The sequence below is a fragment of the Dromiciops gliroides genome, chromosome 1 (assembly GCF_019393635.1).
Source record: "Dromiciops gliroides isolate mDroGli1 chromosome 1, mDroGli1.pri, whole genome shotgun sequence".
Lineage (NCBI taxonomy): Eukaryota > Metazoa > Chordata > Mammalia > Microbiotheria > Microbiotheriidae > Dromiciops > Dromiciops gliroides.
In genome coordinates this window covers 143,349,564-143,357,759 of record NC_057861.1, presented here as the reverse complement: position 1 = coordinate 143,357,759, position 8,196 = coordinate 143,349,564, and the positions used below count along the sequence as shown (strand labels likewise).

The 8,196-nt window shown below is 43.6% G+C and overlaps 1 pseudogene; it reads left to right on the top strand.

The window, feature by feature from the left end:
• The first annotated feature begins 863 nt into the window (after window positions 1–863).
• LOC122746574 lies at window positions 864–1,303 on the top strand (annotated as a pseudogene).
• Window positions 1,304–8,196: the final 6,893 nt, after the last annotated feature.

The following is an 8,196-nucleotide window of genomic DNA, read 5'->3' as shown; positions in this document are numbered from 1 at the left end:
TCAAAGGAAGACTGCTTGGCATACACAGTAAGGTCATAGGCAAACAAAACAAAACAAAACAAAACAAAACAAAACCCCATTGCAACCAGAGCAGCACCTCTTGTGATAGCAAAGAACTGCAAACAAGGTAGATGTCTGTTGATTGGGGATGGCTAAACTGGTACATGAGTGTAATGGAATATTACTGAGCTGTAAGAAACAATGAGCATGATGAATACAGGGACAGACACTTGAGAAGAATTCCATGAACTGATACAAAATGAAGTAAAAACAGAACTAGGAAAAATGATACATACAATGACCACAGCAATGTAAATGGAAAGAACAACAATCAAGAAACAATTGAAAATGAATTCTGGGAAATTGTAAAGCCCAAGCTTGGCTTGAAACATGAGATCTGAGAAGACATCTCCTCAACTCCTTTGCAGAGGTTGAAGTCCATGGCTGTGGAACTTTGCCTGAAACATTGGTTTTTTCCAATGCTGTTAGTTTTTACTGATTCCCCTCCCCACCCCCATACACTTCATTTTTCTTTTTTTAAAAAAAATAAATATTTGTTATAAGGGATAACTCTCTGGGAAGGGGGAAGGGGATGAATACAGGGGGAAAGCTAAATGATATAAAAGTAAAAGATAGCAATAAAAATCCACTTTTAGAAGAATAACAAGGTTGCTTTCTTCCCATATGTGCTCATTCCTGAAACTAGGAATCCTTTCTTTGAAGTGTCCCAGTATTGGGCAGTGTCATGGGACAGTGGAGGTAGAGGGGAAGCCCCAAGATGCTCAGCTCTAGAGGGTGGGCAACTGTGTGAAAAACAGAGGGGTACCCTTTCTGGTGTTGGCGGCCCAAGTGAAGAAGCAGAAATGGTACCTTGCAAGGGGAAGGAAAAGAAGGAAGAGCAGGTCATCATTCTTGGACCCCAGTTTGCAGAGGGAGAGAAGGTGTTTGGTGTCTGCCATATCTTTACTTCCTTCAATGACACCTTTGTCCGTGTGACCGATCTCTCTGGCAAAGAAACCATCTGCTGAGTAGGATGAAGGTCAAGGCTGGCAGAGATGAATCTTCTCTCTGTGCTGCTGTGTTGGCCACTCAGGACGTGGCCCAGAGATGTAAAGAACTAGACATCACCACCCTTCACATCAAACTTTGGGCCACAGGGGGAAATAGGACTAAGACACGTGGCCCTGGTGCACAGTCAGCCCTGAGAGCCCTGGCTCGTTCTGGAATGAAGATCGGGCGGATTGAGGATGTCACTGCAATCCCCTCTGACAGCACTCGCAGAAAGGGTGGTCGCTGTCTGTGAATAGCATTTGTTGGATTATTTTTGTCAATAAAAGGGTTACAATGGTCAAAAAAAAGAAAAACAGAGGGGTATCAGGACTGGCTAAGGGACTGGAGTTAAAGGAAGTGCAGGGTCACGTGGAGCTCAGGCAGGAATACCTACTGGCTCAAATTATTTGAGCTAGGAGTAGCTAGCTTGGGTATGAAGCCAACGACAGTAGGTTTGCAAAACCTAACGTGGATGGGGACTCAGTTGTCCATCTGCCTGCAGGGATTCACTCCCTTCCCCTAGTCCCACCGACTCCAACTTCAGGCTTGGAAAAGATTTAAGTTCAAATATTTGCTCCAATGTTCACTAGCTGTGGCTTTGGGTAAATCATTTTACCTCCTGGAGTTTAGTTGAGCCAATCTAAGCATTGGAGGTGAGGAGGGAGTACATTCCAAGCATGAGAATACAAAGGCATGGAGGTGGTAAGTGGAATGCTGGGTATCAGAAAGATCAAGTGAAACACTTTAGCTGGAACAGAGAGATTGTGTGTGAAGAGGACCCATGTGAAATCAGTTTGGTAATATAGTCTGGAGCCAGATTGTGAGGGCTTTGAATGTTAAACTGGGAAGTTTTGTAATTCACCCTATAGGCATCAAGGAATCATTTTAAGTTCTTAAACAGAATGATCAGATCTGGGCTTTAGGGGAACTATTGTGGGCAGAGAGAATACTGGATTCTCCTTTCAGATGACTCAGTCCTAGTCTAAAGAAAAAGCCCTTTAGCTCTCTTTACCCCACAACAGCAACCATCAAGATACAGCAGAATAGCTCTTTTCCTCAGGCCAATCAAATTGATACTAGGATCTATGAGCAGGGATATAGACAAAATTGTGAAATGGCATGGTAGGGTTTGGAGCCAGAATGACTTTAGAGATCGCCTAGTTCAATCTGTCCTCCTTTTAAGATGAAGAAAAGGAGATGCTGAGAAGTGAAGGGATTTGTTCAAGGTTACATATTCCTAAGTGGAGGAGTTGAACTCAGGTCCTGAAGTTTGTCTTTGGCAAACCCTACTTGCCTTTCTGGGCAGAGTGGATAGAACACTGGGCCTGGAGTCAGGAAGACTCCTTTTCCTCAGGTCAGATCTGGCCTCAAACACTTACAAGCTGTGTGACCTTTGGCAAGTCACTTAATCCCATCTGCCTCGGTTCCCTCATCTGTATAATGAGAACCCAAATGGGGTTGTGAAGAGTCAGATACTACTGAAAAATGACTCAACAAATGACAACATGTCTTTCTAACATTCCTTTCCAGGTGGCTGGAATGCTTATCACATTGCTTTCTGGAAGCCTAGGGCCCTCCCTATGACTCTTCACCCTTCACCAGTCCAATTCACACCCTTTCCAACCTTCATCAAAACTGACCCCATTCCCTCAGGGCATAGCTCTCTGCTGGGTGACTTATCAGTGGCTTATTTGAATAAATTAATCCCCACTCATCCAACCGAATGCATCATGCATTTATTAAGTGCTTGCCAAGCTGCAAATGTGTTAAATAAGGAGCTTATACTGAATGCATAATATATGTATATAAGAGAGGTACAAATGAATTGTTATGACAGTTCAGAGAATGGAGATATTGCTTCCACCAAGGAATGGTCTGAAGAGGCTTCAGGAAAGGAGTAGCATTTAAGCCAGGCCCTGAAGGATATCAGGATTCTTATAGGGCAGAAGTGGAAGGATAGAAGGAACTAAGGTCCTATTTATTCATTTCATTTCCTTCATTCGTTAATTTTTTAAAGCTCCTACTATGTGTCAAGCTAATATTTGCAAATATTTTCTCATTTGATCCTCACGATAGCCCTGGGAGGTAGGTGTTATTATTATCCCCATTTTACAGTTTAGGAAACTGAGGCAGGCAGCAGTTAAGTGGCTTGTCTATGGTCATACATCTAGTAAGTACCTGAGGCAGAATTGAACTCAAGTCCTTCTGCCTCCAGGCCCAGCACTCTAACCATTATACTACCTAGCCGCCTCCTATGCTAGACAAAGCCCAATTTAGGACACCCACAGAGGATAATCTGAAAGCAATTTCCCTCATCAATTTGAAACAAAATTTCCCATATGAACATTGTTCTACCCAACATTGTCTTGCTGGACAAGTGGGACTGTGAACCTGACCTTCAACATGTTTCTCAGTGACTTCAGTGATAGCACAGATGGCACATTCCATAGACCAGCATTTTCTCCTCCCCCTGAAACATAGGTTAGGGTAACTTTTCTCTAAAAGGTGACAAGGCTATCCTAGGACTTGATTGGCCAAGGCTCAGGTTGTGCCTCTCTAGATGCAACTTCCTGGTAGACTGTGGCTGTATTAAGGATGGCTTCCTGGTCACCTAAGGGCATAAAAAGGCCCACCCACAGTGGGATCTGGGTGTTCCAAGACTGCCTGAGTCACCACAGTGAGCCAGATGGTTTTCGTGTGGAGGTAGGGGCAGAGGAAACATCTACCTGAGCTAAGTGCCCGTGTATCCTTGTCAAATACCCTTTCAATGTTAGGGCTAAGCGAGCCTCCTTTCGTTCATTTGTTTTGTGTTCATCAACCTCCGAGTACTTCATTTGATTCCAGCATCGAACCTGAACTAACAGGGGATGAAGATGCCAAGCTTGAGTCACGTTCACCTCTAAGAGCATGCTCATTAGATATGCAGATGACAAAAAGCTGGGAGCAATAGCTTGAATGACTCATAGAATCAGAGTTGGAAGAGCCTTTAGAGGTGTTTTAGTCCATCCTCCCACCCAAGAGAGCTAATACCTTGGATGACAGAATTGGGATCTGAAACAAAATCTCAACATGCTGGAAAAATAGGTGGAATCTTATGAGAAAGAATTTAATTGAGAAAAATGTAAACTGCTGCACTTAAAGGTTTTTTTTTTTTAATGACCTAAGTACAAGGTGGGGAAAATGTGGCCAGGCAATAATTTGTGTGAGAAAAAAAAAAAAAAGACCAGGAGAGGCTTTAGTGAATTTGAAAGCTCAATGTGACTCAACAATGTAACATGGCAGCCAAAGCAGCTAATTTGATTTTAGGATGCTTTGGAAGGCAGCATGACATAGTGGATAGATCATTGACATGAAGTTAGGAGTCCTGAATTCAAACCCAACCTCAAATATTTTCTCTGAGATGATAGGCAAGTCACTTAATCTTTTAAAGTCTTAACTTTTTCAGGGCAGCTAGGTGGCACAGTGGATAAAGCACGGGCCCTGGATTCAGGAGGACCTGAGTTCAAATTTGGTCTCAGACACTTGACACTTACCAGCTGTGTGACCCTGGGCAAGTCACTTAACCCTCATTGCCCAGCAAAAACCCAAAACCAAAAAACAACACACACACACACACAACAGTCTTGACTTTTTCAACTATAAAATAGGGATAGTATTACTTGTACATGTGTTAGTCAACTTTCCAAGACTCTAAGTTGCAGAAAAGGTTTTGTGGTAGAGGCAGTTTCTTCATCCAGTAGTCCCCTCTATCAATGCCATCACAGATTCAATTCCTATCCCTATTCCTATCCTACCTTTCTTATAGGGTTGTTGGGAGGAAACCCCTCTATCAGTGTGGGTAATATGCCCATCACAGGAAGCATTCAGACAGAAGGGGACCATTTTTCATTGTTGTCTTTATTGGAAGGAAGGAAACATTCATTAAGCACCTACTATTTGCTAGGCACTGTTTTACAGTTGAGGAAACTGAGGCAATCAGAAGTTAAGTGACTTAACCAGGGTCATGCCGCCAGCAAGTTTCTGATTTGGACTAGTCTTCCCGATTTCAAGCCTATAATTCTATCTACTGGGTCACCTAGCTATGCCAGTCACCTAGTACAGCACCTGGCACATAGCAAGTGCTTAATAAATGCCTGATTTGAAACTAAGTGATCAATTGTTAAAGATGCTGCAGGATAAGATACATATGAACTCTAAGATTCTGTGATTGCATGAATGTCCAAGAAAATATACTTGTTTTGTAACTAATTTTGAAATCTTTAGGTAGATAACAATTCAGATGGGATCTTCTCATGTGCACCAACAGTGCCCCCTCCCCCAGCCCGTGCAATGATGGTTCAATGACTTGCCCAAGGTCACACAGCTAGTGTCAAGTGTCTGAGGCCAGATTTGAACTCAGGTCCTCCTGAATCCAGGGCTAGTGCTTTAGCCACTGTGCCACCTAGCTGCCCCACAACAGTGCTTTTAACTTCCATTCCTTCTGTGGTTTGGTCATTCCCACTCTAGGGCAGAGGGAGGAAGGGAGTTAGCATTTATAGAGTGCCTACTATGTTGCCAGGCACGATGCTAAGTGGCTTCTTAAAAATAAACATCTCGGGGGCTGCTAGGTGGCGCAGTGGATAAAGCACTGGCCCTGGATTCCTGAGTACCTGAGTTCAAATCCAGTCTCAGACACTTGACACTTACTAGCCGTGTGACCCTGGGCAAGTCACTTAACCCCCATTGCCCCGCAAAAACAAACAAACAAACAAAAAAACCCATCTCATTTTATTCTCGAAACAGCTCTGGGAGATTGCTGCTATTACCATGCCTATTTTATAGTTGAGGAAACTGAAACAGGCAGAGGTTAAGTGACTTGCTTAGTGTCTGAGGCCAGATTTGAACTCAGGTCTTCCTTATTCCATACCCAGTGCTCTATAAAATCGGACCTGTAAGATGTTTTATTTAGCTAATTAGAAAAAGAGCATTTTAGAGCTGGAAGGGAAATTAGGGCTTGCCACCATTTTACAGATGGGGAGTCTAAACTCTAGAGGGAAGCATTCCAAAAATACAACAAGGTGGTCACCATTTCAAGAGACCTTTAAAACAGAGATCTTAATGAGAACATTCCCCTTAGGTTTTATATTTCCTCCATGACTGGAAGGCCCCTGAGGCATCAAGGAGGCACACCCAGGACCTGTGGGGAAGGGACCCTGAATGGTGGGAAAGGGTTCAGAAGAGGAGGTGGGATGATGCCAAGGACAGACTTTGCCTAGGGCGGACCCTGTTCTCTTATTCCCCTGGGACCTAAGGGGACTAGGAGTGGTTGGGATAAACATTCTTCCACTCAGCCCACGTAGGATTTATGTGGCACAACACCAAAGTCCCCACTGGGCCCCATGGTCAACCAAGAGGAAGCAAGGAAAACAACCCCTCCAACCAGTCTCATCCCTCCCAGGTGAACTTACTATTATTGCAAATTCACTGCCTTCTCAATTGTATTTCTCATTTTATTTGGGGATGATGGGAGGTGGGGAGTAATTACACACACACACACACACACACACACACTTTTTAAATTTTGCTTTTAACACTGGCCTGAGCAAACTTTCAAAAAGTCTGGCTATGACCAGACTTTGCCCTTTAAGCGTCTCAAAGAGGAAGAGGTTTTCTTTCCTTGTCCCCATCTCCTTTTTCTTCATCCCTTTCCCTGTTACCTCTTGGGTGTCTGTCTTGTCCCATTCTGATGGGGTGTGGGGTTGAGCTTGCTATGAAATTAATAATCTCTAAGGGTCTTATCCTGCTTTAAATATTTTGATCAGTGACTCTGAAAGGATGTATTAGCTTTTAGAAGGATGAAATTGTTAGAGATAGAATTTTCCATGTCAGGCTGGTCTAATATAGGCAATGGCATCTTCCCCAGGCCCTGAAATCAAAGCACAAATTGTTGGTAGGCTGGCACTAGAAATACTATGGGTGCACTCCTTCTTTTTGTTTCTCTCCTCTGATTCTCAATAGTGCCTACAATATGCTGGGCACTGTGCTTGCCTCACCTGCCTCTTGTTTCCCCTACTGTAGGGCCCTTCTCCCATTAGTCAGAACCCCCATTTTGGAGAACGTCACCAACCGTCCTTGATTCTCTGATTCAACCACCATGCTCCCACTTGGGTACCTCCTTTTCCCATCCCTTTTTGTTTCCTCTTTTATCTATTAACTTCCCTCATTAGAATGTAACTATTTCTTTTTGCTCATATTTGTATCCCTGCTGCTTAGCACAGTGCCCAACACATAGTACGGGTTCAATGAATTCTTGTTGACTAATTGACTAACTTGGGATAAAAAGGCAAAAGTGAAATAGTCCCTTGAGCTTACATTCTCAGGAGTGGCTCACATCCCTATAGCCCTTTAAGTAGTATAAACTTTGCTTCTCTCACCTCATTTGTGCCACCAAACAAACGTGGGTAGGTGCTATTGTTTTCCCAATTTTTAAAGAGGTCAAGTGATTTGCTCAGTGTCACACAGCCAGGAAATAATTATCTGAAGCTGTATTCAAACCCAGGTGTTACTAACTTCAAGTCAATTAACTCTCTCCACCACCTTGTCTTCTAGTTCTAAGGAATAAATTTGGAAAGGGGAGTTTCAGAGACTCCTCCAGGTAGAAGGGGGAGATTCTTTGGAGGGTGGGTGGTAGGAGCATGCTTTTTTGTGTTTTCTCTCAAAACACTTCCCGTGGGCTACTGCCCACTCTGACTGCTCTTTTCCCATCCAGATGGTCACCAGGGGGCTGGAAGGACAAAACCCCAGAACCACAGATGTTCTTCAGCACCGCCAATTTGGCTGTCTAGAGGAGGTTTCTAGGTCTTTCTTCATCACTGAGCTGACTAAGAAAAGCAAGAGAGTAGGGGGCAGTTAGGTGGTGCAGTGGATCAAGCACTGGCCCTGAATTCAGAAGGACCTGAATTCAAATCTGGCCTCAGACACTTGACATGTACTAGCTGTATGACCCTGGGCAAGTCACTTAACCCCCATTGCCCCACAAAAAAAAGGAAGAAAAGCAAGAGAGAAGTAAAAAGATCACAGGATCACCACATTTGTGAGTTGGAAGGAACTTCAGATACCATCTAAACCAATCCAAATCTGACAAAAACAATCATCACTGGAACATAC